The sequence below is a fragment of the Canis lupus genome, chromosome 12 (genome assembly GCF_003254725.2).
Source record: "Canis lupus dingo isolate Sandy chromosome 12, ASM325472v2, whole genome shotgun sequence".
Taxonomy (NCBI): domain Eukaryota; kingdom Metazoa; phylum Chordata; class Mammalia; order Carnivora; family Canidae; genus Canis; species Canis lupus.
In genome coordinates this window covers 5,624,907-5,643,463 of record NC_064254.1, presented here as the reverse complement: position 1 = coordinate 5,643,463, position 18,557 = coordinate 5,624,907, and positions in this window count along the sequence as shown.

Below are 18,557 nucleotides of genomic sequence, written 5' to 3'. Positions count from 1 at the left end.
AAAAAGTCTCTAGAAATTAATTTGAGGCCAAAGATCAGGATTAGAGTTGAAGTGGAAGGAACATGATTAAATTGTTTTGATTCTCATTCTAACAGGTTGCAAATGGTTGTTGGATACTTGTATGGCAAAATTGCATTATTAGCAACTTTAATTTAAAAAAACTGAAGCTATGTTTTTTCATTGTAATTTGACTTTAGAGGTCTTTGAGAATCTTAGGATCCAAACTTTACAGTCAAAGAGGATTGTTGGGAAGCCAGGGTGGCTCCGCGGTTGAGTGGCTGCCTTTGGCTCAGGTCAAGATCCCGGGGTCCTGGGATTGAGTCCCACATTGGGCTCCCCGCAGGGAGCCTGCTTCTTCCTCTGCCTATGTCTCTGCCTCTCTCTCTCTGTATCTTTCATTAATAAATAAATAAAATCTTTAATTAAAAAGAGAGGATTGTCCAAATTAATACCTTTATTTCCATTTCTATAAAGTACAATGTTATGCCTGAGGCAAAAAAGAAGGAAAGGAGGAAAACCTTTTGATATTCCTGCAGGATAGTTCTTGAAGCAAATTCTTCCTTTCTGGAAAGTTTTCTTTCTGCAGATTTGTAATACACAAAAATCTGGCACAAAGATCAGACAGTCAGGCTAATGACTGTGCCTTTTAATTAATAGTTAAGACTAAATTGTTCTATTTTTGTCTATACTTTCATGTAGTGAACAGCGTATCAGATCTAGCACTTTTTCAGGGTAGACACTGAGGAGATGAATGAAGTATGAGAAATGTATATTCACAGGAAGCACCGGTGTGTGCAGATTTTTATCATTCGCCTGTAAGTTAATGCATCTCCAAACTGGAATCTCTCAGATGCATTTATATCTGAAGCTGAAACCCTTTCAAATATCAAGTTGGCAGACCTGGAATTTTCCACTGCCATAATGGCTAATTCAAAAGGCAGTTCAGTTCATCTGATTAACTGTGTTAAGTCTCCTTGAATAGGATACTTACTACCAGCAAATATTACAAGGCACCTTTTCCAATATTAATTAACAATTCTGGGAGATAGATTTTATTACTTAGATTTACAAATGAGCAGAACAAGACAAACAAGTATCTAAGGTTATTAAATACATAGTGGTACTGGTGGGCTGAGAAACCTGGATCATCTGACCCCCAAATTCTTGCTCAGCATCCACTGAGCATATGGCAAATCTCCCTAATTGCTTCCAGGTGAACTCTGGAGTGCTTTCAGGAGGCACCTTAAATGCCTTCAGCTGTCAACACCAAACAATTTTAAGGTTAACTTAGAATGAAAATATTTTTATTATTTTTATTTTATTATTTTTTAGAATGAAAATATTTTTAAATAGCTGTTAACATTAGTATAAGAAAATAATTATCCTTTCTACATTATATGTAGTAAATGTAAAAACAATGCAAAAATCCCAGGATTTTTGAACTCCCAAAGTAATTATATTTACATTTTAAAAAACTAAGTGATTTAGGTTGTATGATTTCTAGGTCACTGCAGACATGTAAAATGAGACTTTTTGAAAGAATAATCACTTTCATTTGGAAGTCCAAAATTGTGATCAAATATCGATGTAAATAACTATTTAACTTCTGACTTTCTAGAGGGAGGCTGGAACTCTGCATGTTAGCCCAAAATAGATTCACAAGAATCTTTTTTCCTTTACTCTATCAGTTCACTTTTGTTAACAACTTTCTCTTCATGAAAGTCACAAAGGTTAATGACCAGCAGGAAACAAAGACTGGATCTTGAAAACATAATCAACCAGAGGAGCATGAATTTTAAGTTTCTAGTGGCTGGAATTTGCTACTGGATCTTTATTTGGATACATCTGCTTTACATACAACTTCAGTGAGCTTTTTAGTCTTGTTTATAATGTCTCATCTGCAAATTCAACAAACATGTAGTACAATCCAAAGGTATAGGACCCCAAAAGAATTATGTAGATGATGATTGCAAGATCTCTTCTCTAAAGGAACTTTAAAAAGTTTGGTTATTTGGGTAACCAAATAGATAAGGGGAAGTGAATCTAGATAAAAGTATTCCAGTATTAAGTAAAAGGAAAATGATAAAATATCCCAATTTTGTAACTCCCTATGAATTAATAGATACAGTCATTGTGCCTCAGCAGCTCCTAAGATCATAAAAAAGAGAGAGAACTAGACATTTTGTACCTCCTGAGGGAAGACCACACCACCACTTAAATTGCTGCTGAAGAGATCAAACCTAAATCTGTTACAGACTTGAGATCCGGCTGCCAGTTTGTAGGAAACAGAAATATGTTGAACACTACATGATCATGCAATCCCACAGTCCTGACTGTGGGAAACTCTACAAGTCAAAGGGCCTCCATTCTTCAAGAGATAAACATAAAGTTGGAAAAAAAATTATTTAAAGGATATATAAAAAAATTTTAAGTGTCCTGTATGTGTTGGGGGAGAGACTATACCACCTGGGGTAAACATCTGGGTGGAGAAACCATTAAAGAAAAAAGGAAGTGAAGGTGATACTATTAAAAGTTAAGATAATGTCACTTCTGAGATGGTGGTGATAGGAAATGATTGAGAAGGGATACTTGGAAGAAGTTCCTAAGAGTAGGTAGCAAAGTTCTGTTTCCTGACCTGGTGATGGTTACAAGAGTGTTTGCCTTAGAATAATTTATTAAGGCAAACATTTCCTTTATAGTGTCATCTGTTTCTGTGTTTTGTTTTATGATAAAAATATTAAAATAAAAAAAAAAGAGGGACAGGCCAGTCCTACCTTAGAGCTGAAATATATTTTCTCCACACCAAGCTATTTGCAAATGTATTCATTTGGTCTCCTGGAACAATATTATGTTTAAATTATTTTTTTTAAAGATTTTATTTATTTATTCATGAGAGACAGAGAGAGGCAGAGACATAGGCAGAGGGAAAAGCAGGCTCTCCGCAGGGAGCCTAATGCAGGATTCGATCCCTGGACCCTGGGATCACCACCTGAGCTGAAGTCAGACACTCAGCCACCCAGGTGTCCCGGTTAAATTATTTTTAAAAGAAAGATGCTTTAAAAAAAAAAAAAAAAAAAAAAGGGATCCCTGGGTGGCGCAGCGGTTTGGCGCCTGCCTTTGGCCCAGGGCACGATCCTGGAGACCCAGAATCGAATCCCACGTCGGGCTCCCAGTGCATGGAGCCTGCTTCTCCCTCTGCCTGTGTCTCTGCCCCTCTCTCTCTCTCTCTCTCTCTGTGTGTGACTATCATAAATAATAAATAAAAATTAAAAAAAAAAAAAACCCAATCCAGGATGCCTGGGTGGCTCAGCTTGAGATTTTGCCAAGGGCAGGAGCTACCTCCTTTGCCCACCCATCAGTGAAGACAATTCATCTCCGAATTCTATGACTTCTTAAAGGGACATAAAATGCTCAGCTTGAGATTCAAGATCAAATAAACCCCTGTAAATAGAAGTCCTGCTGGGAGTCAGAATGGAGGCTTCGGAAAATGTAGAAATATGTTACCCTGGGGCTTCAGCAGGCTGGGTGTAAACTGATAATATGTTTATCTCTCATTACTCCTGTTACAGTTTACAAACAGACTCTGACCTTCCAGATCTCATGCACAGGCTCTGACAGCACAGGATGTCTCTGTTTATGAACACAGAAGTCTCATTCTTGAACACAATACTGAGAATGCTGGGAATTTTTTTTTATTTTTTTATTTTTTATTTTTTTACTTCATACACGTTTTCAATGAACTGCATCAGAAAAAGAAAACAAACAGGTTCCAAAGTATACATTCTTCAAACCAGGGTTTGAACAAGTAAACTTCAGGCTTGCAAAATAGACTCCAGTTATCCATTGAGCCACCATAGAAAATCAAGAGATTGTTTTACATGCTCAAATCATACCTCCTCTTTCCCCTGAAACTTTCAGTAACTGAAATAAAGCAAAATCTGCTTACCACAGCATGTGCCCTGGCCCATACCTCCACTTTTGGGGAAACTTTATAATGAAAAACAGACAGTAAATAATAGGGACTAGGTAAATTCAGAAAGGTTTCTTCTGCTGTTAACCAAGAGCCCAAAGTGTTCTTGTTTACTTGGAGTTATGATGCCTCCTTGGAAGTACATCAGTGTTTGTGAATGTACAAAGTACATAAAAAAGGAAGTACAAAAACATGAAGTGATATCCGATTCATAGGGCAGGCAGTACGATGTAGTGAAGAAAACAACATTGGAAAAAGAGCCAGATGACCTCAGTTTGAGGCCATTCCACCACTTACTGGCTCAGCAAGTCATGCAAAAGCTTGGGTTTCCTAATTTGTAACATGATAACTGACCTACCTTTGCCTTGAAGTTGTTATGAGGAAGAAAATATAGTCAAATGTATGCAGAAGTATATAATCTCAAAGCACTAGAGAAATTAGGTACTATTAGTATTAGAGAAAAAGGTACTATCAGTATTAATGTTATTTTTGTACTTAAAACAATTTTTATTGAAGTATTTACTCTTAATGTCATATTCACACATTCCATTCCAACCAATATTATCTTTAAAAGGAATACCAAGGGGCGGCCTGGGTGGCTCAGCGGTTTAATGCCACCTTTGGTCCAGGGCCTGACCCTGGAGACCCAGGATCGAGTCCCACTTCGGGCTCCCTGCATGGAGCCTGCTTCTCCCTTTGCCTGTGTCTCTGCCTCTCTGTGTGTCTCTCATGAATAAATAAATAAAATATTTAAAAAAAAAAGAAAGAAACTTTCTTAATATTTAAAAAAAATAAATAAATAAAAAATAAAAGGAATACCAAAAGACTTTCTTGTGAGATAAAGTTGACCTCGTCAATGTCAACCATTAATTATTATGTATCAAAATATACTGCTTTCCTTAACATTATGCAGTTTGAATGAAAATAAAACCATGTTATAATGGCAAAATAGTTTCAGTATTTTCTCCTTTCATTCATAATCATTGGTAACAATCGAGTTACATTTAAAGAGAATTTAACATCTTTTCTTTTTTGAATTTAAATTGTTTATTTAAATTCAATTAGTTAACATATAGTATATTATTAGTTTCAGGAGTAGAATTTAGTGATTCATCAGTTGCATATAACACCCAGTGCTCATCACATCAAGTGCCCTCCTTAATGCCCATCACCCAGTTACAGTTACCCTATACCCCCACCCACCTCCCTTTAACATCTTAAAAGGACATTTGGTTCTTTATGTAATGTGTCCTTTTTAATGGAGCAATTTTTTAATGGTGCAGTAAGTAATTGCCCTTATAGATTCTTATTTTTAAAGGGCTATAGTGGGCACATGCCACCCCCCGACACACACACACACTCCCCTGGCTGAAGAAATTATGGGAAATTTCCTAACTCAGTCCTTCCTCAGCCATGCTATGATTTTTTTTTTTTTTTTTTTTTTTTTTTAATGTAAGCCCAGAGTCAGGCTTGAACTCACAAACCTGAGATCAAGGGTCACAGGTTGGGGCAGCCCAGGTGGCTCAGCAGTTTAGTGCTGCTTTCAGCTCAGGGCCTGATTTTGAAGACCTGGGATCGAGTCCCATGTCAGGTTCCCTGCATGGAGCCTGCTTCTCCCTCTGCCTGTGTTTCTGCCTCTCTCTTTCTCTCTCTCTCTCTCTCTGTGTCTCTCATGAATAAATAAATAAAATCTTAAAAAAAAAATGGTCACAGGTTGTACTGACTGAGCCAGCCAGGCACCCCCACCATTCCTTTATTTTTTTTTTTTTTTTTATTTTTTTTTCCCACCATTCCTTTTTAATCACATGATAGCAGCATACAAACAAGGTTGAAGAGAGCAATTTCAGAAAGTTTGTTTTCTTGCTCTGAGTTTCTAAAGCATTTAACACTTAAGTTTAGATAGCAATTTGGGCTATTCTCTCTTTTTCTTTATTGTAAATGCTGGTAGGCCCTAGGATGCTGAAAATTAGTAGATGTTCAGGCCTTGGGGTGGAGATTATATACAAATATCCCTTGATTTTTGGGACACCTGGGTGGCTCAGCGGTTGAGCCTCTGTCTTTGGCTCAGGGCCTGATCCCAGGGTTTTGGGAAACAGTCCCACATCGGGCTCCCTGTGAAGAGCCTGCTTCTCCCTCTGCCTATGTTTCTGTCTCTCATGAATAAACATATACAATCTTAAAATAAAAAAAAACTTCTTGATTTCTGAAAATTTGAATTATGCTGCATTGTTTTTAAAAGACCTGCATGAGGAACTGTTTTTGCCAACTGAAAGAAATCCAAAGAGAATTTTCGTTTTTTACAAGAAAAAAGGCAAAAAGCAAAAATAGCATTCAGCATTTATTTTGCAGCAAACCCTTAGAGAGGCAGCGTGTACCTGACACAAGTCCCTGTACCCCCCATCTCCCCGCCTCTGAAGTACACTCAGCATCTCAGGATCAAGGTGCCATGGCTTTGATTTGTGTCTGTGAGCATCTTTGCTTTACCTCAATTTATTTTGTGCTTTTGTTAGCAAGATGTGTCCTTAAGGTATCAGAAAAGCTTAATAGAGGTTATTCGCTTGGGTCTGGGAATGCTAAAAAAATGTTCCACATAAATTACTGTTGATTTCTTCTTCTTTATGCCATTTTGGCTTATGAAAGTTTTCATAAGAATCCTCTACTTTGAGGGACACCTGGGTGGCTCAGTGGTTGAGCATCTGCCTTCGGCTCAGGTCGTGATCCTGGGGCCTGGGAGGGAGCTCCACATCAGGCTCCCTGCTCAGCAGGGAGTCTGCTTTTCCCTCTGACCTTCCCCTTCACTGGTGTTCTCTCTCTCAAATAAATACATAAATCTTTAAAAAAAAAAGTTAGGAGTTTTAGATGAAATGATAACTGCCATTTATTCGCCACATTCCATAAAGTAGTGTTAAAAGGTAAACTGAGTCACATTAAAGATTTTAAGAATTTACAGCCATAGGGCAGCCTGGGTGGCTCAGCGGTTTAGCACTGCCTTAAGCCCAGGGCGTGATCCTGGGGACCCGGGATCGAGTCCCACGTCGGGCTCCTTGCATGGAGCCTGCTTCTTCCTCTGCTTGTGTCTCTGCCTCTCTCTCTCTCTCTCTCTCTCTCTCTCTGTCTCTCATGAATAAATAAATAAATAAATAAATAAATAAATAAATAAATGTTTAACTGATCTATCTTTCAAGTTAGAATACATACAAAGTTCAAAGAATTAAAAAAAAGAGTTTACAGTCATAAAAAAAGTATGAAATCTTGACATTTGCAACAATGTGGATGGACCTAGAGAGTATAATGCTAAGTGAAATAAGTCGGACAGAAAGAGACAAATACTGTATCATTTCACTCATATGTGGAATCTAAAAAACAAAATAGGTGAGCAAACAAAACAAAACAGAAGCCAACTCAGAGATACAGAGAACAAACTGATGGTTGGCAGAGGGGAGGAGGGGATGCATGAAACAGGTGAAGGGGATTAAGAAGTACAATCTTCCTGTTATAAAATAAATAGAATGTGGAGATGTAACATAGAGGGTAGGGAGTATAGTCAATAATATTATAACAACTTTCTATGGTGACAGATGGTAACTGGAGTTTACTGTGGTAACCATTTCATAATGCCTATAAATATTGGATCACTGTGTTGTGCACTAGAAACTAATATGATATTGTATGTCAATTATTCTTCAATAAATACACATAAATTAAAAAAATAAGAGTTTATTTGGCATCATCCAATCTAGTAAACAGAGAGAAGCTCTGAGGAGTTGTGAAAATGAAAGGCTTATAGGCAGAAGGGAGCAGGAACAAGGACATTATTATTAGGCACAAAAAGCAGGTTAGTTATTGCAAAGTTACTTTCCTTAAGGGTATTTCAGAGGGTCTAGTAGGCAGATTACCTCAAGAGTGCTGATCAGTGATTCCTGATTGACTGATTTAAAATTCCATTTCTGAGAGAGCCAAACTTATAATTAAGTCTCCATTTAGTGCTGTGGGGCTGAGCATGAGCAATTCATTTTGGGCCTGTTGTCATGTTTTTTAGCAGTAGGCAGATAGTAGCTCTAATTCTCCTAGCAGCCTGGCAAGACTGGGTTTGTAGTCCCATATTACAGGTAGAGAATAAAAGGTTCAAAGACATGAAGTTATTGCAGGTCACATTAGGTGAACGCCATGGAACCACTTTAGCTTTGAAATTCTAGGATTACTGAGAAAATCTACCTCTTGGGTTTCATGTTTCCCTTTTAGAAATCCCACTGTTTGAGATTCAGTCATGAAATGCCAAATGTGGAAAGGGCCTTAGAAATCATCAGTGTCAGGTTTTTTAGTTCTCAAGAAGGAATCTAAGGTCCAAAGAGGATGAGTGATCAGCCCATGGTTTTAATTTATTTTCTTTTCTGAGTTTGCCTGTACTGCTCATTGTAACCTGATTCTACCTGGGTAGAAATATATATAGGGAGATGTCTCAGGAGGTGGAATTTGGCCTGGACTCCAAAAGTTTCTTAAAGGTGACCTTGGTTATGTGCGTAAATATTGTCCAAATAAGCAGAATTTCCAGGACCTGAAGGTCACTGGAGGACAGTCCTTTTCTTTGGAGAGGTATAAAATGAGGCAGTGAAACTTTCACAGAGAATTACTGACCCCTGAAAAGTTAAGAAAGAATCACACATAATGAAAAAGCAATTTAATTTAGCTATTTTTAAGAAAGATTTTATTTGTTTGACAGAGAGAGCGCACAAGTAGATAGAGTGACAGGTAGAGGAAGAGGGAGAGGCAGGCTCCCCACTAAGCAAGGAGCTCAATGTGGGGCTCCATCTCAGGATCTTGGGGTCATGATCTGAGCTAAAGGCAGATACTTCACTGACTGAGCCCCCCAGATGCCCCTTAATTTAGCTATTAATATGTTATTAAAATAATCATTAGAAATTAAGCATTGCTGTAGATACATTTTTACATTTTAAAATTATTCAAACACTAAAAGCAGGTAAATTTCTGTAAATAATAAACTTTCAATAAATACTATAAGAATTTATTATGGCTAGCTAAGAGTTAGAATTTCCATAGAAGGAGGAGAGAAGAAAGAGAGGTGGAGGCAATACTAGATTAAAGAGAAAAAAGGAGAGAAACATGGGCAGAAAAAATTAGAGCTGGAGAGAAGGAAAAAAGAATGACAAAGAACAGTGGGGAAGAGAATGCTTGAGTAGCTCAGCCACTGAAGCATCCAACTCTCTCTCTCTCTCTCTTTTTTTTTTTTTAGCATCCAACTCTTGATTTTGGATCAGATCATGATCTCAGGGTTATGAGATGGAGCCTGATGTCAGGCTCTGGGCCGGGCATGGAGCCTGCTTAAGATTCTCTTCCTCTCTCTCTCTTCTCCCTTCCTGCACCCTGCCCTACTCCTCCTGCCTTTCTGCCTGTGCTCACACTCTCTCTCTTCCTAAGGAAAAAAAAAAAAAAAGATTATAAAATGCTGGGACTATATAGAGAATAAATTATTATTATTATTTTTAAAGATTTTATTTATTTATTCATAAGAGATACATTGAGAGACAGAGACACAGGCAGAGGGAGAAGCAGGCTTCCTGCAAGGAGCTGGATGTGGGACTCGATCCTAGGACCCCAGGATCACACCCGAGCTGAAGGCAAATGCTCAACCACTGAGCCACCCAGGCGTCCCTAGAGAATAAATTATTAATTAAAAAAAAAAGAAGAAGAAGAAGAAGAAGAAGAGTTAGGGAAGGAGAAGGGGGAGTCAGGGAGAGAGAAACCAGAAGTGGAGAAAAGGAGGAAGCTGGTATTAGAAGGGAGAAGACTGAGAACAAAGATTACCCAGGAGACATGAGTTAAGAGGGTTCCTTGTTTCATCAACAATTGTTTATTGCCTACTGTGTGCACTTTGAGAAATTCACGTCCTAGAAGAAATAAATATGCATTACTCCACTGCAAGAAGAGTTAATGGTTTTCTTTCATTAGTGACCTTTTCATCTTCTGAGAATGAAAAGTAATTTATGCTCATTTAGAAATTTTGGAAAATAGTGGATTAAGGAATCTCTTTCTCTAGGAGAAAGTGGGGGGGTGGGGTGGGAAACGAATCCCTAATTCTATCCTATTGACTTTTTGCTGGCTTCTGTTTTGCATTCCTTCTGGTTTGAAGGGCAGCAGCTACCCAGGGAAAACTCTTCTGGAGATGACAGGAAGTACAAATTGGCAGGCAGAGACACATTAGGCCCCTTCAGGCCCAGGTTGGAGCTAGCACAGTTGTAAGTGTCCCAGTCTCATGAAGCCAGTGAAGTAAAATGGGGCCAATAATCATGTGGATCTAATTTCGTATCATATAAAAAGTATAACTTCCTAAGTATAACATAAATTCGCATTTGTACTTTTACCTCTCCTGGGACAATGCAAGGGCCTTAGAACACTTTGAAAGTCCCTTTGTAAAGCAACTATGTTTCACACCTCCTCTTCTATCCTAGAATGTATGGTTAATAAGAAATATATACAAATCCAATTTTATAAATTTGTATATTTTTAAAGATTTTATTTATTTATTCATGAGAGACACAGAGAGAGAGGCAGAGACATTGGCAGAGGGAGAAGCAGGCTCCCTCAAGGAGCCTGATGCAAGACTCGATCACCGATCCTGGGATCACGCCAAGAGCCAAAGGCAGATGCTCAAACACTGAGACACCCAGGCGTTGCCAATTTAAAAAAATCTATATAACGCCCTTCTCATAGAGAAGAATAAAAGGAAAGTAATTTACAATAGCAGTTACTATAAAATAATATATATATCAGTATACTACACAGGCACTACCCAGGCATAATATAAGAGAAGACTTAAGCACTTATTTGGTTGAACCTATACATAGAATCACTGGGAATGTGACAGCCACAAATACAATCTGATATGTATGTTAAATTAGGAACTCAATTAGCATGAATGGTATTGTAGTCCATAACCTGATTTTTTCTTTTTCTTTCTTTCTTTTTTTAAGATTTTATTTATTTACTCATGAGAGGCACACAGAAAGAGGCAGAGACACAGCTGAGGGAGAATCAGGCTCCCTAGATCCCAGGACCCCAGGATCACACCCTGAGCCAGACAGATGCTCAACCACTGAGCTACCCAGGTGCCCCCATAATCTGATTTTCTGATATAGTAAACAAATTTTGGTAAAGTTCAGAAAGACATAAAAGTATGTTTCTCTTGATTTCTCTGAATTTATGCTGTAATGAATTCTTAGAAAATCCAGTGTGGGGATGCCTGGGTGGCTCAGCAGTTGACCATCTGCCTTTGGCTCAAGACGTGATCCCAGGGTCTCCGGATGGAGTTCTACATCAGGCTTCCTGCATGGAGTCTGCTTCTCCCTCTGCCTGTGTCTCTGCCTCTCTCTGTGTGTCTCTCATGAATATAAAAAAGAAAAGAAAAAAAAAAAAAAAGAAAATCTAGTGTGTATAAAACCCATGCAAAAAATCTTTGGGTTTATATGTGAAACAGACTTAAGTTCTAAACACAGATAATTATACGCATTTTTTAAAAAGATTTTATTTATTTATTCATAGAAACACAGAGAGAGAATGAGAGGCAGAGACACAGGCAGAGGGAGAAGCAGGCTCCATGCAGAGAGCCTGAAGTGGGACTTGATCCAGGGTCTCCAGGATCACGCCCTGGGCTGCAGGCGGTGCTAAACCACTGTGCCACCAGGGTTGCCCCTATACATGCATTTTTTAACCTATATGAATATCCAGAGGAACAGAACAAATACAGTACACAGGTTATAAGACAATTTTTTTGTGGGCAGGATCTTGGCAGGATTGGAGTATGTCTGTGGTACATAATTTGATCGGTTAAATCTGAATATAACCCTTTATTAATATCACTCTACAAATACACAACAACACTTTCAACAACACCCTGTAAGGACTGGTACTGCTCACAGTGCAGTCCACTTATATATCCCATACCATAGACATTTTGCTCACAATTGCAACCTAGCACTTAACACAGTGCCTGGCACATACTAGAAGTTTAATAAATATTTCTTTAGTTATTGAACGTAAGAGTGTTCTTTTCACTTACACAGCATTTTTTATTTTCTCTAAGATAATGACTCACTTAACTTTAATTTTAAATTTAAATTTCTAGCCCTGATCTGTCTTCTGAGATCCAAATTTCTCTTGGCAAGTTGTCTAAGCTGTTAAAAGAAGAATAAAAAGAGAATTATAACATTTCAGTTAATACATTTTATTACTTTAGTTAAAAATCTAAAAACAAAATCAAAAAAGAATCTAGCAAATTTTAGCAGTTTTGCCACTTAAATATAACTCTTTTCAAATTGTATACATTTAAATATTTTATTTCTTCACATACCTTAATTGATTGACAAGCTTTTTTAAGTACTTGTGCTTTTATATTTATAAATATGAGTGATTGTTAGTTCTTTTATACTCCAAATTCTCTTGGATATCTCAAAAATAGATTTGATTTCACTTGTCCTTTATATACCCAAACTGTTCCACTAAAAGTAAGGAGGATTTCAATTATATCGTTAACTAATTTTCAATCTGATTAGGACTGATTTCAGTCTGATTAGCTACCTCGCTTGATTGGATTCAGCCAATTTATTTACTGCTTCATTCTATTTTGAATTCTTCTCAAAAGAGGCCACAATTCAAAACATACAAAAAATGAACTATTGGGACTTCATCAGGATAAAAAGCTTTTGCATAGCAAAGGAAACAATAAAAAAAACTAGAAGGCAGCCTACAGAATGGGAGAGGATATTCGTAAATGTCTTATCAGATAAAGGCCTAGTATTCAAAATTTATAAAGAACTTATCAGGCTCAACACCCAAAAAACAAACAAACAAAAACCCAGTCAAGAAATGGGCAGAAGACATAAATAGACATTTCTCCATAGAAGACCTACACGTGTCCAACAGACACATGAAAAAATGCTCAACATCACTCAGCATCAGGGAAATTACAAATCAAAACCACAGTGAGATACCACCTCACACCAGTCAGAATGGCTAAAATTAACAAGTCAGGAAACAACAGATGTTGATGAGGATGCAGAGAAAAGGGAACCTTCCTACACTGTTGGTGGGAATGCAAGCTGGTACAGCTGCTCTAGAAAACAGAATGGAGGTTCCCCCAAAAGTTCAAAATAGAACTACCCTACCACCCAGCAATTGCACTTTATCCAAAAGATACAAACATAGTAATTTGAAGGGGCACATGCACCTCAATGTTTATAGAAACAATGTCCACAATAGCCAAAGTATGGAAAGAGACCAGATGTCTATCAACAGATGAATGCATAAAGAAGATGTGGGGGTATCCCAGGTGACTCAATGGTTTAGCGCTGCCTTTCAGCCCAGGGCGTTATCTTGGAGACGTGGGATCGAGTTCCACGTCGGGCTCCCGGCACAGAGCCTGCTTCTCCCTCTGCCTGTGTCTCTGCCTCTGTCTCTGCATCTCTCCGTGTCTCTCATGGATAAATAAATAAAATCTTAAAAAAAAAAAAAAAAAAAAAGGAGGGCACTTGATGGGATGACTACTGGGTGTTGTTTAGTGATGAATCACTAAATCCTACCCCTGACACACTAATAATACACTATGTTAGCTAAATTGAATTTATTCATTTTTAAAGATTTTATTTATTTATTCATGGAAGACGCACAGAGAGAGGCAGAGACACAGGCAGAGGGAGAAGTAGGCTCCATGCTGGGAAGCAGGGAGCCCGACAAGGGATTTGATCCTGGGACTCCAGGATCACTTCCTGGGCTGAAGGCGGCGCTAAACCGCTGAGCCACCCAGGCTGCCCTTTATTTTTTATAACAATTTATTATGAAAAATTCAAAGTTGAGAGAATAGCATGATCAACACTAGGATATCCATTATTTAGACTAAACAATTGTCAACATTTCCCTATATTTGCTTTATCTATTTGACTATTTTGGCGACCTATTTGGAAGTAAGTGGCAGACAACAGGACATTACATTGCCAAACATTTTAAAATATAACTCCTAAAAATAAGGACTATCCCTGTATGCCTGTAATAGCACTATCCTGCTGAGGAAAAGTAACAATAATTCTTCAGTAATATTTTTTATAGCAGTTTTTCTTTTCTTTTCTTTTCTTTTTTTTTTTTAAGATTTTTATTTATTCATGAGAAACACAAAGAAAGAGAGAGAAAGAGAGAGGCAGAGACACAGGCAGAGGGAGAAGCAGGCTCCCTGCAGGGAGCTCAATGTAGGACTCGATCCTGGGACTAGGTCTTGGGACTCGATCCTAGGACTCCATCCTGGGACTCCAGGATCATGCCCCGGGCTAAAAGCAGGTGCTAAAGCGCTGAGCCATCCAGGAGTCCCTCTTTTTTTGTTTGTTTGTTTTTTAAAGCCAGGATCCAGGGACGCCTGGGTGTCTTAGCGGTTGAGTGTCTGCCTTTGGCTCAGGTCATGATCCCAGGGTCCTGGGATCTAGTCCCACATCAGGCTCCCCCACAGGGAGCCTGGTTCCCCCTCTGCCTGTGTCTCTGCCTCTCTCTGTGTCTCTCATGAATAAATAAATCTTAAAAAAAAAAAAAAAAAAAAAAAGCCAGGATCCAAAGTTCACACATTGCATTTTATTGTTTTATTTCTTTAGAGTTTTTAAATCTAGAGCAATGCTCCCCATCTGCCTACCATTTTATCTCCCTCTAAGACTTATTTATTTATTATTTTTTTAAGACTAATTAAAAAAAAAAAAAGATCAGCAAGTTATTTTTTAGAATGTCCTCATGACTTTTTCTGACCTGTGTCAGTTTCCAAGTTCATTCTACTTCAGAGGATTTATCTTTCAATATATAATTTTTTACTGAATTTTAAATAGTTTTAGTATTTGTAATTTTCAACTGGTCTTCCTTGCTCTTAGACTATTTCTTCTTTTAGTATCCTGTTCTTGTTTTACAGATACAATATTTTTCTGATGATACTCTTAATTTCTTTGAAGTATGTATATGCTCCCTGCATTGTCTCTGTTTCTTGTGATTCCTTTTCTCTCCCTGATTCTTACATGTTGGAGGTTTTTTACTTTTTCATGTTGAAGGGTTCCCTCTGGTATATGGTGATTTTTATCTGTTCATATTTTAGGAGTGAAGTCCTAAAAGCTGATCAGAGGCCCCAAATGTGTGTTTGAGTCGTGGCAATTGAAGAGTTTTCCTTTGGGGAGCCCCAGATGTCAGTGTCTTTGGCTTTTTTTCTGACATGGCTCAGTTTTTCCTGAGAATAAAGTTTTTACCTTTTATTTTTTGCTAGAGAGTAGAACTTGGCTGCAAAGTTCTACAAGCAGGAGAAGCGGACTGGGTGTCTTATTTTCAGTTTCAGACTTAATTCCTCTTTTTTTTTTTAAGATTTTATTTATTTATTCATGAGAGACAGAGAAAAGGCAGAGACACAGGCAGAGACATAGGCAGAGGGAGAAGCAGGCACCACCCAGGTACCCCTTATTTCTTCTTTTTTCAGTGAGATATCTCACTCTCTGATCTATGCCTCATGCTGCCACATCTAGAACTCATCTGGTTTACTTTCTCCAGAGGTGACATTTCCTGTCTCCTGTGAAAGTAAAAGCAGTAGCCTGATATTATCAGGTAGAATGGGGATGTGAGGATCTGTCTGCTTATTAAACAGATTTTTAAACAAATCTCCCTTTTCTGCATTACACTTCTCCCATTTTTCACTCTAGCTTCCTTCCTGCACTTTACCTACTTACAGTTTGTGAGTCTTTTCTAGGGTTCCTCAGGGTGACCTGCCTTGCTTCTCCTTGGTTTCTCCTCTAACCACTTCAGCTTGACCTTCCTTGAGTCTGCTAAGTGCTTCACCATCCTCGATCCATTTTTCATTTTCGTGTATTGTGGTTTGGGGTGACTACCAGTTCAATAAAGATGAAATCTGTTTTCTCTTTTTCCTCCTTGTTATTTTTAAGAAAAGTGGTATGGGGAAGTTCTCAGCTATCTTGAATTGAAAGGCTCCACTGTTTTTATTTTTAGTTCTTCAAGTCCCATGAAGTCTTTACTGCCTTTGGGCTTTTGCATGTGGTACTCTAGCTCTCTGAGACTTTCTTTTTCCCTCTCTCCTCTTCCCTCTTGGCCAATTCCAAGTCATCTTTTAGATCATAGCTTAAACATCATTCCTAGATGAGTCCTGTCTGACGACCCAGACTAGGTTAGTCCACTCCCTATATTTTCATATCACCTACCATGATTCTAATTAAGTGTATATATCTGCCTCCCCTGCTAGATTGTTACCTCCATGAGGGAAGGGAGTATTTCTGTCTTGATGACTGCTATATCCCCAGTGGGTAGCCCTAGCATTTAGTAGGGCTAAATATATATATTTCATTGTTGATCAACATATATTACTCATTATAAAGATTTTTAGCTAGGGGCACCAGGCTGGCTCAGTCCATAGAACATGTGACTCTTGATCTTGGAATTGTGAGTTCAATCAAGCCCCATGTTGGGTGTAGAGATTACTTTTAAAAAAGTAGCTGGATTTACAGTTGCTACCACCAATAAGTTATTTAGAGTTTAACAATCTTAGTTACAGTGATTGTCTAGTTATTATTATAGAAACACTATCAAATGGACTCTTGTCCATCTCCAAACTTATTTTACACGAACGCTTTTAAGATGATAATGTACTGATAGTAATATCCATTCAGATGAGCATAGTGTATAAGTTTTCTATTTCTCATTTTGCCACATAAGGTAAAATATCCACACATCCAATTAGGATGTGAACATCTTTGGGGGGACCATTATTAAGTCTAGCACACAAGACAGTAAAATGTAAATGCATACATGAATTAGTTATTGCAAGAAATGATAAGAACTTTGTTCATATATAAACTTTATATCAGAACAACTTCCAGAGTAGGTGACATAATTTATTTATTTATTTATTTATTTTTAAAAGATTTATTTATGATAGACAGAGAGAGAGAGAGAAGCAGAGACACAGGCAGAGGGAGAAGCAGGCTCCATCCCGGGAGCCTGACGTGGGATTCGATCCCGGGTCTCCAGGATCGTGCCCCGGGCCAAAGGCAGGCGCTAAACCGCTGCGCCACCCAGGGATCCCGATGACATAATTTATTAAGTGAAAAATATCATAAATATATATTGAAAGAAGACAAGCATAAACCAAAGATTATTAAATAGACAACATACATCATCAGCTCAGTAGTTGCCTTGCTTCCATGTGCATATCCACTATAATGCTTTCATGAAACCTGGGATTTCCTGCTGTTTTCAGGTACACACACCGTTTCCTAAAGGCAATTATATAATTATACAAACAACTATATATAACAGCATAGTGCTTTTCTTACATATGTCTAAAAATAAATTTTAGATGAAAAATATAATTAGCAATGATTTTTTTCAATAAATACCTCTTAATATCCTGCAAAATTCCCAAAAAGTTTCCCAAAAAGTTTGGGAAAAATTATAAAACAACCTATTTGGGAAAAACCAATTCTAACATTCTCAATTGTTTATTTTAAACATTATATGGTCTCATTCATTTGGGGAATATAAAAATTAGTGAAAGGGAATAAAGGGAAAGGAGAGAAAATGAGTGAAAATATCAGTGAGGGTGACAAAACATGAGAGACACCTAACTCTGGGAAATGAACAAGGGGTAGTGGAAGGGGAGGTGGGCGGGGGGTTGGGGTGACTGGGTGATGGGCACTGAGGGGGGCACTTGGCGGGATGAGCACTGGGTGTTATGCTATATGTTGGCAAATTGAACTCCAATAAAAAAAATTAAAAAAATAAAAGACCATGGTTAGATATTTTATTCTGTTATCTAGCAATGTCATATGAGTACATAGTATAAGATGACAATGGGCTTATGGGAGGCTATCAGTTGGCTCTTTCAGATAGGAACCTCATTCTGGGGGTGCCTGAGTGGCTCAGTCGGTTAAGCAGTTGAGCATCTGCCTTTGGCTCAGGTTGTGATCCTGGTGGGTTCTGGGATCAAGCTGAGCCTGGCATAAGGCTCTCTTCTCAGTGGGGAGCCTGCTTCTCCTTCTCCGGTTGCCTCTCCCCTCTCATGCTCTCTCTCTCTCTCAAATAAATAAATAAAATCTTAAAAAAAGAGAAGAACCTCACTCTGTAACTGTATCTTGACTGTCAACTTTGACTATTTACTAATACTTAATATTAGTAAACTAATATTTAATATTTAATAATTCTATTCAGGGCTAATTTGGCTGTGATGCATTACCTAGAGAGCATGTCCTTTTTTGCAATGTAAAGTTTACTTGAGAAATCAAATTAGGATCAGAAGGTTGCCTGATGCATATAGTTAAAATGTCAAGCTGTTAAAATAGGTGAAGGGGATTAAGAAGCACAAATTTTCAGTGATAAAATAAAGAAGTCACAGGGATTTAAAAAAGAAAACAAAACAACTATCAAGCTGCCCAAGGTACCAAAAATCAAAAATGCCCAGGCACTCACAACCCTTCAACCCACAGCTCCCCTTTCCCTAATCTGGCTCAAATTATAAAAATCAAAATATTCATGTAGCATTCTGCATTGGAAAATG